We start from the raw sequence: 17,537 nt of genomic DNA on the forward strand, positions 1-17,537 counted from the left end.
ATACTAAGATGTCATTTCCTTTCAGATAATTGCTTGGCCTAAACTGAAAATATTCAGACATCATTGTTTCATTCAATCCATTGTATATGTCCAACGTTAACATTTAAAAAAAGTTTTAAACAGGAAATTATGCATGTTTGATCTCCCATGGAAAAATTTGGAAAAAAATCTTGCCTCTGCTCGTAATATTTTTTAGGAATTCATGATGGAGAATTCTGTTCCTCATTCTGTTCCCCAAACACATCAATTCATTCAGTTGTGATTTCCAAACTGTCTAAAAGTTTGATTTGTTTCTATGTTTCTGAAGCATGTTTCTGATACCTTAATGTAAAACATAAAATTTTTTAGGAATTCATGATGGACAATTCTGTTCCTCATTCTGTTCCCCAAACACATCAATTCATTCAGTTGTGATTTCCAAACTGTCTAAAAGTTTGAATTGTTTCTTTGTTTCTGAAGCATGTTTCTGATACCTTAATGTAAATCATAACGTTTTTTAGGAATTCATGATGGACAATTCTGTTTCTCTCCAATCCACTAAAAACCTATTTAAATTTTGTGCCAATCTACTAATAAATAAGCAGCCAGTTCTAGAATTAGAGTTTTACACTTTTTTCAGGCTTCTCATTTGTAAGAGCAGCTCTTTCATTTTTCTGCAAATAAACCAATAAATTCGCAGCTAGTTCTGGAGTTATGTTTTTAAACTGTTATTTTGTCATGCTTCTCCTTTGTAAGACCAACTATAGGATAATGGAAGTATACGACTTGGGTGATTTCGAATAAAACCCACGACGTTGCATTAGCAAATATGTTGGCTTCATGCTCAGGGGTCGTGAGTTCAAACCGGGGGTCGTGAGTTCAATTCTCACTGGGGCCTTTATTGTTTGTGCCTAGAGTATCTAATAAGATAATTTCTTCATCACAGAAAATACTAAGATGTCATTTCCTTTCAGATAATTGCTTGGCCTAAACTGAAAATATTCAGACATCATTGTTTCATTCAATCCATTGTATATGTCCAACGTTAACATTTAAAAAAAGTTTTAAACAGGAAATTATGCATGTTTGATCTCCCATGGAAAAATTTGGAAAAAAATCTTGCCTCTGCTCGTAATATTTTTTAGGAATTCATGATGGAGAATTCTGTTCCTCATTCTGTTCCCCAAACACATCAATTCATTCAGTTGTGATTTCCAAACTGTCTAAAAGTTTGATTTGTTTCTATGTTTCTGAAGCATGTTTCTGATACCTTAATGTAAAACATAAAATTTTTTAGGAATTCATGATGGACAATTCTGTTCCTCATTCTGTTCCCCAAACACATCAATTCATTCAGTTGTGATTTCCAAACTGTCTAAAAGTTTGAATTGTTTCTTTGTTTCTGAAGCATGTTTCTGATACCTTAATGTAAATCATAACGTTTTTTAGGAATTCATGATGGACAATTCTGTTTCTCTCCAATCCACTAAAAACCTATTTAAATTTTGTGCCAATCTACTAATAAATAAGCAGCCAGTTCTAGAATTAGAGTTTTACACTTTTTTCAGGCTTCTCATTTGTAAGAGCAGCTCTTTCATTTTTCTGCAAATAAACCAATAAATTCGCAGCTAGTTCTGTAGTTATGTTTTTAAACTGTTATTTTGTCATGCTTCTCCTTTGTAAGACCAACTATAGGATAATGGAAGTATACGACTTGGGTGATTTCGAATAAAACCCACGACGTTGCATTAGCAGATATGTTGGCTTCATAGCTCAGTGGTTAGAGCACTGGTCTTGTAAACCAGGGGTCGTGAGTTCAATTCTCACTGGGGCCTTTATTGTTTGTGCCTAGAGTATCTAATAAGATAATTTCTTCATCACAAAAAATACTAAGATGTCATTTCCTTTCAGATAATTGCTTGGCCTAAACTGAAAATATTCAGACATCATTGTTTCATTCAATCCATTGTATATGTCCAACGTTAACATTTAAAAAAAGTTTTAAACAGGAAATTATGCATGTTTGATCTCCCATGGAAAAATTTGGAAAAAAATCTTGCCTCTGCTCGTAATATTTTTTAGGAATTCATGATGGAGAATTCTGTTCCTCATTCTGTTCCCCAAACACATCAATTCATTCAGTTGTGATTTCCAAACTGTCTAAAAGTTTGATTTGTTTCTATGTTTCTGAAGCATGTTTCTGATACCTTAATGTAAAACATAAAATTTTTTAGGAATTCATGATGGACAATTCTGTTCCTCATTCTGTTCCCCAAACACATCAATTCATTCAGTTGTGATTTCCAAACTGTCTAAAAGTTTGAATTGTTTCTTTGTTTCTGAAGCATGTTTCTGATACCTTAATGTAAATCATAACGTTTTTTAGGAATTCATGATGGACAATTCTGTTTCTCTCCAATCCACTAAAAACCTATTTAAATTTTGTGCCAATCTACTAATAAATAAGCAGCCAGTTCTAGAATTAGAGTTTTACACTTTTTTCAGGCTTCTCATTTGTAAGAGCAGCTCTTTCATTTTTCTGCAAATAAACCAATAAATTCGCAGCTAGTTCTGTAGTTATGTTTTTAAACTGTTATTTTGTCATGCTTCTCCTTTGTAAGACCAACTATAGGATAATGGAAGTATACGACTTGGGTGATTTCGAATAAAACCCACGACGTTGCATTAGCAGATATGTTGGCTTCATAGCTCAGTGGTTAGAGCACTGGTCTTGTAAACCAGGGGTCGTGAGTTCAATTCTCACTGGGGCCTTTATTGTTTGTGCCTAGAGTATCTAATAAGATAATTTCTTCATCACAAAAAATACTAAGATGTCATTTCCTTTCAGATAATTGCTTGGCCTAAACTGAAAATATTCAGACATCATTGTTTCATTCAATCCATTGTATATGTCCAACGTTAACATTTAAAAAAAGTTTTAAACAGGAAATTATGCATGTTTGATCTCCCATGGAAAAATTTGGAAAAAAATCTTGCCTCTGCTCGTAATATTTTTTAGGAATTCATGATGGAGAATTCTGTTCCTCATTCTGTTCCCCAAACACATCAATTCATTCAGTTGTGATTTCCAAACTGTCTAAAAGTTTGATTTGTTTCTATGTTTCTGAAGCATGTTTCTGATACCTTAATGTAAAACATAAAATTTTTTAGGAATTCATGATGGACAATTCTGTTCCTCATTCTGTTCCCCAAACACATCAATTCATTCAGTTGTGATTTCCAAACTGTCTAAAAGTTTGAATTGTTTCTTTGTTTCTGAAGCATGTTTCTGATACCTTAATGTAAATCATAACGTTTTTTAGGAATTCATGATGGACAATTCTGTTTCTCTCCAATCCACTAAAAACCTATTTAAATTTTGTGCCAATCTACTAATAAATAAGCAGCCAGTTCTAGAATTAGAGTTTTACACTTTTTTCAGGCTTCTCATTTGTAAGAGCAGCTCTTTCATTTTTCTGCAAATAAACCAATAAATTCGCAGCTAGTTCTGGAGTTATGTTTTTAAACTGTTATTTTGTCATGCTTCTCCTTTGTAAGACCAACTATAGGATAATGGAAGTATACGACTTGGGTGATTTCGAATAAAACCCACGACGTTGCATTAGCAAATATGTTGGCTTCATAGCTCAGTGGTTAGAGCACTGGTCTTGTAAACCAGGGGTCGTGAGTTCAATTCTCACTGGGGCCTTTATTGTTTGTGCCTAGAGTATCTAATAAGATAATTTCTTCATCACAGAAAATACTAAGATGTCATTTCCTTTCAGATAATTGCTTGGCCTAAACTGAAAATATTCAGACATCATTGTTTCATTCAATCCATTGTATATGTCCAACGTTAACATTTAAAAAAAGTTTTAAACAGGAAATTATGCATGTTTGATCTCCCATGGAAAAATTTGGAAAAAAATCTTGCCTCTGCTCGTAATATTTTTTAGGAATTCATGATGGAGAATTCTGTTCCTCATTCTGTTCCCCAAACACATCAATTCATTCAGTTGTGATTTCCAAACTGTCTAAAAGTTTGATTTGTTTCTATGTTTGTGAAGCATGTTTCTGATACCTTAATGTAAAACATAAAATTTTTTAGGAATTCATGATGGACAATTCTGTTCCTCATTCTGTTCCCCAAACACATCAATTCATTCAGTTGTGATTTCCAAACTGTCTAAAAGTTTGAATTGTTTCTTTGTTTCTGAAGCATGTTTCTGATACCTTAATGTAAATCATAACGTTTTTTAGGAATTCATGATGGACAATTCTGTTTCTCTCCAATCCACTAAAAACCTATTTAAATTTTGTGCCAATCTACTAATAAATAAGCAGCCAGTTCTAGAATTAGAGTTTTACACTTTTTTCAGGCTTCTCATTTGTAAGAGCAGCTCTTTCATTTTTCTGCAAATAAACCAATAAATTCGCAGCTAGTTCTGGAGTTATGTTTTTAAACTGTTATTTTGTCATGCTTCTCCTTTGTAAGACCAACTATAGGATAATGGAAGTATACGACTTGGGTGATTTCGAATAAAACCCACGACGTTGCATTAGCAGATATGTTGGCTTCATAGCTCAGTGGTTAGAGCACTGGTCTTATAAACCAGGGGTCGTGAGTTCAATTCTCACTGGGGCCTTTATAGGTTGTGCCTAGAGTATCTAATAAGATAATTTCTTCATCACAGAAAATACTAAGATGTCATTTCATTTCCTTTCAGATAATTGCTTGGCCTAAACTGAAAATATTCAGACATCATTGTTTCATTCAATCCATTGTATATGTCCAACGTTAACATTTAAAAAAAGTTTTAAACAGGAAATTATGCATGTTTGATCTCCCATGGAAAAATTTGGAAAAAAATCTTGCCTCTGCTCGTAATATTTTTTAGGAATTCATGATGGAGAATTCTGTTCCTCATTCTGTTCCCCAAACACATCAATTCATTCAGTTGTGATTTCCAAACTGTCTAAAAGTTTGATTTGTTTCTATGTTTCTGAAGCATGTTTCTGATACCTTAATGTAAAACATAAAATTTTTTAGGAATTCATGATGGACAATTCTGTTCCTCATTCTGTTCCCCAAACACATCAATTCATTCAGTTGTGATTTCCAAACTGTCTAAAAGTTTGAATTGTTTCTTTGTTTCTGAAGCATGTTTCTGATACCTTAATGTAAATCATAACGTTTTTTAGGAATTCATGATGGACAATTCTGTTTCTCTCCAATCCACTAAAAACCTATTTAAATTTTGTGCCAATCTACTAATAAATAAGCAGCCAGTTCTAGAATTAGAGTTTTACACTTTTTTCAGGCTTCTCATTTGTAAGAGCAGCTCTTTCATTTTTCTGCAAATAAACCAATAAATTCGCAGCTAGTTCTGGAGTTATGTTTTTAAACTGTTATTTTGTCATGCTTCTCCTTTGTAAGACCAACTATAGGATAATGGAAGTATACGACTTGGGTGATTTCGAATAAAACCCACGACGTTGCATTAGCAGATATGTTGGCTTCATAGCTCAGTGGTTAGAGCACTGGTCTTGTAAACCAGGGGTCGTGAGTTCAATTCTCACTGGGGCCTTTATTGTTTGTGCCTAGAGTATCTAATAAGATAATTTCTTCATCACAGAAAATACTAAGATGTCATTTCCTTTCAGATAATTGCTTGGCCTAAACTGAAAATATTCAGACATCATTGTTTCATTCAATCCATTGTATATGTCCAACGTTAACATTTAAAAAAAGTTTTAAACAGGAAATTATGCATGTTTGATCTCCCATGGAAAAATTTGGAAAAAAATCTTGCCTCTGCTCGTAATATTTTTTAGGAATTCATGATGGAGAATTCTGTTCCTCATTCTGTTCCCCAAACACATCAATTCATTCAGTTGTGATTTCCAAACTGTCTAAAAGTTTGATTTGTTTCTATGTTTCTGAAGCATGTTTCTGATACCTTAATGTAAAACATAAAATTTTTTAGGAATTCATGATGGACAATTCTGTTCCTCATTCTGTTCCCCAAACACATCAATTCATTCAGTTGTGATTTCCAAACTGTCTAAAAGTTTGAATTGTTTCTTTGTTTCTGAAGCATGTTTCTGATACCTTAATGTAAATCATAACGTTTTTTAGGAATTCATGATGGACAATTCTGTTTCTCTCCAATCCACTAAAAACCTATTTAAATTTTGTGCCAATCTACTAATAAATAAGCAGCCAGTTCTAGAATTAGAGTTTTACACTTTTTTCAGGCTTCTCATTTGTAAGAGCAGCTCTTTCATTTTTCTGCAAATAAACCAATAAATTCGCAGCTAGTTCTGGAGTTATGTTTTTAAACTGTTATTTTGTCATGCTTCTCCTTTGTAAGACCAACTATAGGATAATGGAAGTATACGACTTGGGTGATTTCGAATAAAACCCACGACGTTGCATTAGCAGATATGTTGGCTTCATAGCTCAGTGGTTAGAGCACTGGTCTTGTAAACCAGGGGTCGTGAGTTCAATTCTCACTGGGGCCTTTATTGTTTGTGCCTAGAGTATCTAATAAGATAATTTCTTCATCACAGAAAATACTAAGATGTCATTTCCTTTCAGATAATTGCTTGGCCTAACCTGAAAATATTCAGACATCATTGTTTCATTCAATCCATTGTATATGTCCAACGTTAACATTTAAAAAAAGTTTTAAACAGGAAATTATGCATGTTTGATCTCCCATGGAAAAATTTGGAAAAAAATCTTGCCTCTGCTCGTAATATTTTTTAGGAATTCATGATGGAGAATTCTGTTCCTCATTCTGTTCCCCAAACACATCAATTCATTCAGTTGTGATTTCCAAACTGTCTAAAAGTTTGATTTGTTTCTATGTTTCTGAAGCATGTTTCTGATACCTTAATGTAAAACATAAAATTTTTTAGGAATTCATGATGGACAATTCTGTTTCTCATTCTGTTCCCCAAACACATCAATTCATTCAGTTGTGATTTCCAAACTGTCTAAAAGTTTGAATTGTTTCTTTGTTTCTGAAGCATGTTTCTGATACCTTAATGTAAATCATAACGTTTTTTAGGAATTCATGATGGACAATTCTGTTTCTCTCCAATCCACTAAAAACCTATTTAAATTTTGTGCCAATCTACTAATAAATAAGCAGCCAGTTCTAGAATTAGAGTTTTACACTTTTTTCAGGCTTCTCATTTGTAAGAGCAGCTCTTTCATTTTTCTGCAAATAAACCAATAAATTCGCAGCTAGTTCTGGAGTTATGTTTTTAAACTGTTATTTTGTCATGCTTCTCCTTTGTAAGACCAACTATAGGATAATGGAAGTATACGACTTGGGTGATTTCGAATAAAACCCACGACGTTGCATTAGCAGATATGTTGGCTTCATAGCTCAGTGGTTAGAGCACTGGTCTTGTAAACCAGGGGTCGTGAGTTCAATTCTCACTGGGTCCTTTATTGTTTGTGCCTAGAGTATCTAATAAGATAATTTCTTCATCACAGAAAATACTAAGATGTCATTTCCTTTCAGATAATTGCTTGGCCTAAACTGAAAATATTCAGACATCATTGTTTCATTCAATCCATTGTATATGTCCAACGTTAACATTTAAAAAAAGTTTTAAACAGGAAATTATGCATGTTTGATCTCCCATGGAAAAATTTGGAAAAAAATCTTGCCTCTGCTCGTAATATTTTTTAGGAATTCATGATGGAGAATTCTGTTCCTCATTCTGTTCCCCAAACACATCAATTCATTCAGTTGTGATTTCCAAACTGTCTAAAAGTTTGATTTGTTTCTATGTTTCTGAAGCATGTTTCTGATACCTTAATGTAAAACATAAAATTTTTTAGGAATTCATGATGGACAATTCTGTTCCTCATTCTGTTCCCCAAACACATCAATTCATTCAGTTGTGATTTCCAAACTGTCTAAAAGTTTGAATTGTTTCTTTGTTTCTGAAGCATGTTTCTGATACCTTAATGTAAATCATAACGTTTTTTAGGAATTCATGATGGACAATTCTGTTTCTCTCCAATCCACTAAAAACCTATTTAAATTTTGTGCCAATCTACTAATAAATAAGCAGCCAGTTCTAGAATTAGAGTTTTACACTTTTTTCAGGCTTCTCATTTGTAAGAGCAGCTCTTTCATTTTTCTGCAAATAAACCAATAAATTCGCAGCTAGTTCTGGAGTTATGTTTTTAAACTGTTATTTTGTCATGCTTCTCCTTTGTAAGACCAACTATAGGATAATGGAAGTATACGACTTGGGTGATTTCGAATAAAACCCACGACGTTGCATTAGCAGATATGTTGGCTTCATAGCTCAGTGGTTAGAGCACTGGTCTTGTAAACCAGGGGTCGTGAGTTCAATTCTCACTGGGGCCTTTATTGTTTGTGCCTAGAGTATCTAATAAGATAATTTCTTCATCACAGAAAATACTAAGATGTCATTTCCTTTCAGATAATTGCTTGGCCTAAACTGAAAATATTCAGACATCATTGTTTCATTCAATCCATTGTATATGTCCAACGTTAACATTTAAAAAAAGTTTTAAACAGGAAATTATGCATGTTTGATCTCCCATAGAAAAATTTGGAAAAAAATCTTGCCTCTGCTCGTAATATTTTTTAGGAATTCATGATGGAGAATTCTGTTCCTCATTCTGTTCCCCAAACACATCAATTCATTCAGTTGTGATTTCCAAACTGTCTAAAAGTTTGATTTGTTTCTATGTTTCTGAAGCATGTTTCTGATACCTTAATGTAAAACATAAAATTTTTTAGGAATTCATGATGGACAATTCTGTTCCTCATTCTGTTCCCCAAACACATCAATTCATTCAGTTGTGATTTCCAAACTGTCTAAAAGTTTGAATTGTTTCTTTGTTTCTGAAGCATGTTTCTGATACCTTAATGTAAATCATAACGTTTTTTAGGAATTCATGATGGACAATTCTGTTTCTCTCCAATCCACTAAAAACCTATTTAAATTTTGTGCCAATCTACTAATAAATAAGCAGCCAGTTCTAGAATTAGAGTTTTACACTTTTTTCAGGCTTCTCATTTGTAAGAGCAGCTCTTTCATTTTTCTGCAAATAAACCAATAAATTCGCAGCTAGTTCTGGAGTTATGTTTTTAAACTGTTATTTTGTCATGCTTCTCCTTTGTAAGACCAACTATAGGATAATGGAAGTATACGACTTGGGTGATTTCGAATAAAACCCACGACGTTGCATTAGCAGATATGTTGGCTTCATAGCTCAGTGGTTAGAGCACTGGTCTTGTAAACCAGGGGTCGTGAGTTCAATTCTCACTGGGGCCTTTATTGTTTGTGCCTAGAGTATCTAATAAGATAATTTCTTCATCACAGAAAATACTAAGATGTCATTTCCTTTCAGATAATTGCTTGGCCTAAACTGAAAATATTCAGACATCATTGTTTCATTCAATCCATTGTATATGTCCAACGTTAACATTTAAAAAAAGTTTTAAACAGGAAATTATGCATGTTTGATCTCCCATAGAAAAATTTGGAAAAAAATCTTGCCTCTGCTCGTAATATTTTTTAGGAATTCATGATGGAGAATTCTGTTCCTCATTCTGTTCCCCAAACACATCAATTCATTCAGTTGTGATTTCCAAACTGTCTAAAAGTTTGATTTGTTTCTATGTTTCTGAAGCATGTTTCTGATACCTTAATGTAAAACATAAAATTTTTTAGGAATTCATGATGGACAATTCTGTTCCTCATTCTGTTCCCCAAACACATCAATTCATTCAGTTGTGATTTCCAAACTGTCTAAAAGTTTGAATTGTTTCTTTGTTTCTGAAGCATGTTTCTGATACCTTAATGTAAATCATAACGTTTTTTAGGAATTCATGATGGACAATTCTGTTTCTCTCCAATCCACTAAAAACCTATTTAAATTTTGTGCCAATCTACTAATAAATAAGCAGCCAGTTCTAGAATTAGAGTTTTACACTTTTTTCAGGCTTCTCATTTGTAAGAGCAGCTCTTTCATTTTTCTGCAAATAAACCAATAAATTCGCAGCTAGTTCTGGAGTTATGTTTTTAAACTGTTATTTTGTCATGCTTCTCCTTTGTAAGACCAACTATAGGATAATGGAAGTATACGACTTGGGTGATTTTGAATAAAACCCACGACGTTGCATTAGCAGATATGTTGGCTTCATAGCTCAGTGGTTAGAGCACTGGTCTTGTAAACCAGGGGTTGTGAGTTCAATTCTCACTGGGGCCTTTATAGTTTGTGCCTAGAGTATCTAATAAGATAATTTCTTCATCACAGAAAATACTAAGATGTCATTTCCTTTCAGATAATTGCTTGGCCTAAACTGAAAATATTCAGACATCATTGTTTCATTCAATCCATTGTATATGTCCAATGTTAACATTTAAAAAAAGTTTTAAACAGGAAATTATGCATGTTTGATCTCCCATGGAAAAATTTGGAAAAAATCTTGCCTCTGCTCGTAATATTTTTTAGGAATTCATGATGGAGAATTCTGTTCCTCATTCTGTTCCCCAAACACATCAATTCATTCAGTTGTGATTTCCAAACTGTCTAAAAGTTTGATTTGTTTCTATGTTTCTGAAGCATGTTTCTGATACCTTAATGTAAAACATAAAATTTTTTAGGAATTCATGATGGACAATTCTGTTCCTCATTCTGTTCCCCAAACACATCAATTCATTCAGTTGTGATTTCCAAACTGTCTAAAAGTTTGAATTGTTTCTTTGTTTCTGAAGCATGTTTCTGATACCTTAATGTAAATCATAACGTTTTTTAGGAATTCATGATGGACAATTCTGTTTCTCTCCAATCCACTAAAAACCTATTTAAATTTTGTGCCAATCTACTAATAAATAAGCAGCCAGTTCTAGAATTAGAGTTTTACACTTTTTTCAGGCTTCTCATTTGTAAGAGCAGCTCTTTCATTTTTCTGCAAATAAACCAATAAATTCGCAGCTAGTTCTGGAGTTATGTTTTTAAACTGTTATTTTGTCATGCTTCTCCTTTGTAAGACCAACTATAGGATAATGGAAGTATACGACTTGGGTGATTTCGAATAAAACCCACGACGTTGCATTAGCAGATATGTTGGCTTCATAGCTCAGTGGTTAGAGCACTGGTCTTGTAAACCAGGGGTCGTGAATTCAATTCTCACTGGGGCCTTTATAGTTTGTGCCTAGAGTATCTAATAAGATAATTTCTTCATCACAGAAAATACTAAGATGTCATTTCCTTTCAGATAATTGCTTGGCCTAAACTGAAAATATTCAGACATCATTGTTTCATTCAATCCATTGTATATGTCCAACGTTAACATTTAAAAAAAGTTTTAAACAGGAAATTATGCATGTTTGATCTCCCATGGAAAAATTTGGAAAAAAATCTTGCCTCTGCTCGTAATATTTTTTAGGAATTCATGATGGAGAATTCTGTTCCTCATTCTGTTCCCCAAACACATCAATTCATTCAGTTGTGATTTCCAAACTGTCTAAAAGTTTGATTTGTTTCTATGTTTCTGAAGCATGTTTCTGATACCTTAATGTAAAACATAAAAATTTTTAGGAATTCATGATGGACAATTCTGTTCCTCATTCTGTTCCCCAAACACATCAATTCATTCAGTTGTGATTTCCAAACTGTCTAAAAGTTTGAATTGTTTCTTTGTTTCTGAAGCATGTTTCTGATACCTTAATGTAAATCATAACGTTTTTTAGGAATTCATGATGGACAATTCTGTTTCTCTCCAATCCACTAAAAACCTATTTAAATTTTGTGCCAATCTACTAATAAATAAGCAGCCAGTTCTAGAATTAGAGTTTTACACTTTTCAGGCTTCTCATTTGTAAGAGCAGCTCTTTCATTTTTCTGCAAATAAACCAATAAATTCGCAGCTAGTTCTGGAGTTATGTTTTTAAACTGTTATTTTGTCATGCTTCTCCTTTGTAAGACCAACTATAGGATAATGGAAGTATACGACTTGGGTGATTTCGAATAAACCCCACGACGTTGCATTAGCAGATATGTTGGCTTCATAGATCAGAGGTTAGAGCACTGGTCTTGTAAACCAGGGGTTGTGAGTTCAATTCTCACTGGGGCCTTTATAGTTTGTGCCTAGAGTATCTAAGAAGATAATTTCTTCATCACAGAAAATACTAAGATGTCATTTCCTTTCAGATAATTGCGTGGCCTAAACTGAAAATATTCAGACATCATTGTTTCATTCAATCCATTGTATATGTCCAACGTTAACATTTAAAAAAAGTTTTAAACAGGAAATTATGCATGTTTGATCTCCCATGGAAAAATTTGGAAAAAAATCTTGCCTCTGCTCGTAATATTTTTTAGGAATTCATGATGGAGAATTCTGTTCCTCATTCTGTTCCCCAAACACATCAATTCATTCAGTTGTGATTTCCAAACTGTCTAAAAGTTTGATTTGTTTCTATGTTTCTGAAGCATGTTTCTGATACCTTAATGTAAAACATAAAAATTTTTAGGAATTCATGATGGACAATTCTGTTCCTCATTCTGTTCCCCAAACACATCAATTCATTCAGTTGTGATTTCCAAACTGTCTAAAAGTTTGAATTGTTTCTTTGTTTCTGAAGCATGTTTCTGATACCTTAATGTAAATCATAACGTTTTTTAGGAATTCATGATGGACAATTCTGTTTCTCTCCAATCCACTAAAAACCTATTTAAATTTTGTGCCAATCTACTAATAAATAAGCAGCCAGTTCTAGAATTAGAGTTTTACACTTTTCAGGCTTCTCATTTGTAAGAGCAGCTCTTTCATTTTTCTGCAAATAAACCAATAAATTCGCAGCTAGTTCTGGAGTTATGTTTTTAAACTGTTATTTTGTCATGCTTCTCCTTTGTAAGACCAACTATAGGATAATGGAAGTATACGACTTGGGTGATTTCGAATAAAACCCGCGACGTTGCATTAGCAGATATGTTGGCTTCATAGCTCAGAGGTTAGAGCACTGGTCTTGTAAACCAGGGGTCGTGAGTTCAATTCTCACTGGGGCCTTTATAGTTTGTGCCTAGAGTATCTAATAAGATAATTTCTTCATCACAGAAAATACTAAGATGTCATTTCCTTTCAGATAATTGCTTGGCCTAAACTGAAAATATTCAGACATCATTGTTTCATTCAATCCATTGTATATGTCCAACGTTAACATTTAAAAAAAGTTTTAAACAGGAAATTATGCATGTTTGATCTCCCATGGAAAAATTTGGAAAAAAATCTTGCCTCTGCTCGTAATATTTTTTAGGAATTCATGATGGAGAATTCTGTTCCTCATTCTGTTCCCCAAACACATCAATTCATTCAGTTGTGATTTCCAAACTGTCTAAAAGTTTGATTTGTTTCTATGTTTCTGAAGCATGTTTCTGATACCTTAATGTAAATCATAAAAATTTTTAGGAATTCATGATGGACAATTCTGTTCCTCATTCTGTTCCCCAAACACATCAATTCATTCAGTTGTGATTTCCAAACTGTCTAAAAGTTTGAATTGTTTCTTTGTTTCTGAAGCATGTTTCTGATACCTTAATGTAAATCATAAAGTTTTTTAGGAATTCATGATGGACAATTCTGTTTCTCTCCAATCCACTAAAAACCTATTTAAATTTTGTGCCAATCTACTAATAAATAAGCAGCCAGTTCTAGAATTAGAGTTTTACACTTTTTTCAGGCTTCTCATTTGTAAGAGCAGCTCTTTCATTTTTCTGCAAATAAACCAATAAATTCGCAGCTAGTTCTGGAGTTATGTTTTTAAACTGTTATTTTGTCATGCTTCTCCTTTGTAAGACCAACTATAGGATAATGGAAGTATACGACTTGGGTGATTTCGAATAAAACCCACGACGTTGCATTAGCAGATATGTTGGCTTCATAGCTCAGTGGTTAGAGCACTGGTCTTGTAAACCAGGGGTCGTGAGCTCAATTCTCACTGAGGCCTTTATTGTTTGTGCCTAGAGTATCTAATAAGATAATTTCTTCATCACAGAAAATACTAAGATGTCATTTCCTTTCAGATAATTGCTTGGCCTAAACTGAAAATATTCAGACATCATTGTTTCATTCAATCCATTGTATATGTCCAACGTTAACATTTAAAAAAAGTTTTAAACAGGAAATTATGCATGTTTGATCTCCCATGGAAAAATTTGGAAAAAAATCTTGCCTCTGCTCGTAATATTTTTTAGGAATTCATGATGGAGAATTCTGTTCCTCATTCTGTTCCCCAAACACATCAATTCATTCAGTTGTGATTTCCAAACTGTCTAAAAGTTTGATTTGTTTCTATGTTTCTGAAGCATGTTTCTGATACCTTAATGTAAATCATAAAATTTTTTAGGAATTCATGATGGACAATTCTGTTCCTCATTCTGTTCCCCAAACACATCAATTCATTCAGTTGTGATTTCCAAACTGTCTAAAAGTTTGAATTGTTTCTTTGTTTCTGAAGCATGTTTCTGATACCTTAATGTAAATCATAACGTTTTTTAGGAATTCATGATGGACAATTCTGTTTCTCTCCAATCCACTAAAAACCTATTTAAATTTTGTGCCAATCTACTAATAAATAAGCAGCCAGTTCTAGAATTAGAGTTTTACACTTTTTTCAGGCTTCTCATTTGTAAGAGCAGCTCTTTCATTTTTCTGCAAATAAACCAATAAATTCGCAGCTAGTTCTGGAGTTATGTTTTTAAACTGTTATTTTGTCATGCTTCTCCTTTGTAAGACCAACTATAGGATAATGGAAGTATACGACTTGGGTGATTTCGAATAAAACCCACGACGTTGCATTAGCAGATATGTTGGCTTCATAGCTCAGTGGTTAGAGCACTGGTCTTGTAAACCAGGGGTCGTGAGCTCAATTCTCACTGAGGCCTTTATTGTTTGTGCCTAGAGTATCTAATAAGATAATTTCTTCATCACAGAAAATACTAAGATGTCATTTCCTTTCAGATAATTGCTTGGCCTAAACTGAAAATATTCAGACATCATTGTTTCATTCAATCCATTGTATATGTCCAACGTTAACATTTAAAAAAAGTTTTAAACAGGAAATTATGCATGTTTGATCTCCCATGGAAAAATTTGGAAAAAAATCTTGCCTCTGCTCGTAATATTTTTTAGGAATTCATGATGGAGAATTCTGTTCCTCATTCTGTTCCCCAAACACATCAATTCATTCAGTTGTGATTTCCAAACTGTCTAAAAGTTTGATTTGTTTCTATGTTTCTGAAGCATGTTTCTGATACCTTAACGTAAAACATAAAATTTTTTAGGAATTCATGATGGACAATTCTGTTCCTCATTCTGTTCCCCAAACACATCAATTCATTCAGTTGTGATTTCCAAACTGTCTAAAAGTTTGAATTGTTTCTTTGTTTCTGAAGCATGTTTCTGATACCTTAATGTAAATCATAACGTTTTTTAGGAATTCATGATGGACAATTCTGTTTCTCTCCAATCCACTAAAAACCTATTTAAATTTTGTGCCAATCTACTAATAAATAAGCAGCCAGTTCTAGAATTAGAGTTTTACACTTTTTTCAGGCTTCTCATTTGTAAGAGCAGCTCTTTCATTTTTCTGCAAATAAACCAATAAATTCGCAGCTAGTTCTGGAGTTATGTTTTTAAACTGTTATTTTGTCATGCTTCTCCTTTGTAAGACCAACTATAGGATAATGGAAGTATACGACTTGGGTGATTTCGAATAAAACCCACGACGTTGCATTAGCAGATATGTTGGCTTCATAGCTCAGTGGTTAGACCACTGGTCTTGTAAACCAGGGGTCGTGAGTTCAATTCTCACTGGGGCCTTTATAGTTTGTGCCTAGAGTATCTAATAAGATAATTTCTTCATCACAGAAAATACTAAGATGTCATTTCCTTTCAGATAATTGCTTGGCCTAAACTGAAAATATTCAGACATCATTGTTTCATTCAATCCATTGTATATGTCCAACGTTAACATTTAAAAAAAGTTTTAAACAGGAAATTATGCATGTTTGATCTCCCATGGAAAAATTTGGAAAAAAATCTTGCCTCTGCTCGTAATATTTTTTAGGAATTCATGATGGAGAATTCTGTTCCTCATTCTGTTCCCCAAACACATCAATTCATTCAGTTGTGATTTCCAAACTGTCTAAAAGTTTGATTTGTTTCTATGTTTCTGAAGCATGTTTCTGATACCTTAATGTAAATCATAAAAATTTTTAGGAATTCATGATGGACAATTCTGTTCCTCATTCTGTTCCCCAAACACATCAATTCATTCAGTTGTGATTTCCAAACTGTCTAAAAGTTTGAATTGTTTCTTTGTTTCTGAAGCATGTTTCTGATACCTTAATGTAAATCATAAAGTTTTTTAGGAATTCATGATGGACAATTCTGTTTCTCTCCAATCCACTAAAAACCTATTTAAATTTTGTGCCAATCTACTAATAAATAAGCAGCCAGTTCTAGAATTAGAGTTTTACACTTTTTTCAGGCTTCTCATTTGTAAGAGCAGCTCTTTCATTTTTCTGCAAATAAACCAATAAATTCGCAGCTAGTTCTGGAGTTATGTTTTTAAACTGTTATTTTGTCATGCTTCTCCTTTGTAAGACCAACTATAGGATAATGGAAGTATACGACTTGGGTGATTTCGAATAAAACCCACGACGTTGCATTAGCAGATATGTTGGCTTCATAGCTCAGTGGTTAGAGCACTGGTCTTGTAAACCAGGGGTCGTGAGCTCAATTCTCACTGAGGCCTTTATTGTTTGTGCCTAGAGTATCTAATAAGATAATTTCTTCATCACAGAAAATACTAAGATGTCATTTCCTTTCAGATAATTGCTTGGCCTAAACTGAAAATATTCAGACATCATTGTTTCATTCAATCCATTGTATATGTCCAACGTTAACATTTAAAAAAAGTTTTAAACAGGAAATTATGCATGTTTGATCTCCCATGGAAAAATTTGGAAAAAAATCTTGCCTCTGCTCGTAATATTTTTTAGGAATTCATGATGGAGAATTCTGTTCCTCATTCTGTTCCCCAAACACATCAATTCATTCAGTTGTGATTTCCAAACTGTCTAAAAGTTTGATTTGTTTCTATGTTTCTGAAGCATGTTTCTGATACCTTAATGTAAATCATAAAATTTTTTAGGAATTCATGATGGACAATTCTGTTCCTCATTCTGTTCCCCAAACACATCAATTCATTCAGTTGTGATTTCCAAACTGTCTAAAAGTTTGAATTGTTTCTTTGTTTCTGAAGCATGTTTCTGATACCTTAATGTAAATCATAACGTTTTTTAGGAATTCATGATGGACAATTCTGTTTCTCTCCAATCCACTAAAAACCTATTTAAATTTTGTGCCAATCTACTAATAAATAAGCAGCCAGTTCTAGAATTAGAGTTTTACACTTTTTTCAGGCTTCTCATTTGTAAGAGCAGCTCTTTCATTTTTCTGCAAATAAACCAATAAATTCGCAGC

General features: G+C 33.2%; 17 non-coding genes across 17 annotated transcripts; all 17 read left to right on the plus strand.

Moving 5' to 3' along the window:
* The first annotated feature begins 1,741 nt into the window (after positions 1–1,741).
* Positions 1,742–1,814, plus strand: TRNAT-UGU (transfer RNA threonine (anticodon UGU)). The gene has a single exon. It is a non-coding gene; the product is annotated as a tRNA-Thr (tRNA).
* An 864-nt stretch (positions 1,815–2,678) lies between these two features.
* On the plus strand, positions 2,679–2,751 carry TRNAT-UGU (transfer RNA threonine (anticodon UGU)). Its single transcript has one exon. It is a non-coding gene; the product is annotated as a tRNA-Thr (tRNA).
* Positions 2,752–3,615: 864 nt separating this feature from the next.
* TRNAT-UGU (transfer RNA threonine (anticodon UGU)) lies at positions 3,616–3,688 on the plus strand. Its single transcript has one exon. It is a non-coding gene; the product is annotated as a tRNA-Thr (tRNA).
* An 864-nt stretch (positions 3,689–4,552) lies between these two features.
* Positions 4,553–4,625, plus strand: TRNAI-UAU (transfer RNA isoleucine (anticodon UAU)). The gene has a single exon. It is a non-coding gene; the product is annotated as a tRNA-Ile (tRNA).
* An 869-nt stretch (positions 4,626–5,494) lies between these two features.
* TRNAT-UGU (transfer RNA threonine (anticodon UGU)) lies at positions 5,495–5,567 on the plus strand. The gene has a single exon. It is a non-coding gene; the product is annotated as a tRNA-Thr (tRNA).
* Positions 5,568–6,431: 864 nt separating this feature from the next.
* TRNAT-UGU (transfer RNA threonine (anticodon UGU)) lies at positions 6,432–6,504 on the plus strand. The gene has a single exon. It is a non-coding gene; the product is annotated as a tRNA-Thr (tRNA).
* An 864-nt stretch (positions 6,505–7,368) lies between these two features.
* TRNAT-UGU (transfer RNA threonine (anticodon UGU)) lies at positions 7,369–7,441 on the plus strand. Its single transcript has one exon. It is a non-coding gene; the product is annotated as a tRNA-Thr (tRNA).
* Positions 7,442–8,305: 864 nt separating this feature from the next.
* Positions 8,306–8,378, plus strand: TRNAT-UGU (transfer RNA threonine (anticodon UGU)). Its single transcript has one exon. It is a non-coding gene; the product is annotated as a tRNA-Thr (tRNA).
* An 864-nt stretch (positions 8,379–9,242) lies between these two features.
* On the plus strand, positions 9,243–9,315 carry TRNAT-UGU (transfer RNA threonine (anticodon UGU)). The gene has a single exon. It is a non-coding gene; the product is annotated as a tRNA-Thr (tRNA).
* Positions 9,316–10,179: 864 nt separating this feature from the next.
* On the plus strand, positions 10,180–10,252 carry TRNAT-UGU (transfer RNA threonine (anticodon UGU)). Its single transcript has one exon. It is a non-coding gene; the product is annotated as a tRNA-Thr (tRNA).
* An 863-nt stretch (positions 10,253–11,115) lies between these two features.
* Positions 11,116–11,188, plus strand: TRNAT-UGU (transfer RNA threonine (anticodon UGU)). Its single transcript has one exon. It is a non-coding gene; the product is annotated as a tRNA-Thr (tRNA).
* An 862-nt stretch (positions 11,189–12,050) lies between these two features.
* Positions 12,051–12,123, plus strand: TRNAT-UGU (transfer RNA threonine (anticodon UGU)). The gene has a single exon. It is a non-coding gene; the product is annotated as a tRNA-Thr (tRNA).
* An 862-nt stretch (positions 12,124–12,985) lies between these two features.
* Positions 12,986–13,058, plus strand: TRNAT-UGU (transfer RNA threonine (anticodon UGU)). The gene has a single exon. It is a non-coding gene; the product is annotated as a tRNA-Thr (tRNA).
* Positions 13,059–13,922: 864 nt separating this feature from the next.
* TRNAT-UGU (transfer RNA threonine (anticodon UGU)) lies at positions 13,923–13,995 on the plus strand. Its single transcript has one exon. It is a non-coding gene; the product is annotated as a tRNA-Thr (tRNA).
* Positions 13,996–14,859: 864 nt separating this feature from the next.
* On the plus strand, positions 14,860–14,932 carry TRNAT-UGU (transfer RNA threonine (anticodon UGU)). Its single transcript has one exon. It is a non-coding gene; the product is annotated as a tRNA-Thr (tRNA).
* Positions 14,933–15,796: 864 nt separating this feature from the next.
* On the plus strand, positions 15,797–15,869 carry TRNAT-UGU (transfer RNA threonine (anticodon UGU)). The gene has a single exon. It is a non-coding gene; the product is annotated as a tRNA-Thr (tRNA).
* Positions 15,870–16,733: 864 nt separating this feature from the next.
* On the plus strand, positions 16,734–16,806 carry TRNAT-UGU (transfer RNA threonine (anticodon UGU)). Its single transcript has one exon. It is a non-coding gene; the product is annotated as a tRNA-Thr (tRNA).
* The last annotated feature ends 731 nt before the right edge of the window (positions 16,807–17,537 follow it).

The sequence above is a fragment of the Rhinoderma darwinii genome, chromosome 1, assembly GCF_050947455.1.
Source record: "Rhinoderma darwinii isolate aRhiDar2 chromosome 1, aRhiDar2.hap1, whole genome shotgun sequence".
Lineage (NCBI taxonomy): Eukaryota > Metazoa > Chordata > Amphibia > Anura > Rhinodermatidae > Rhinoderma > Rhinoderma darwinii.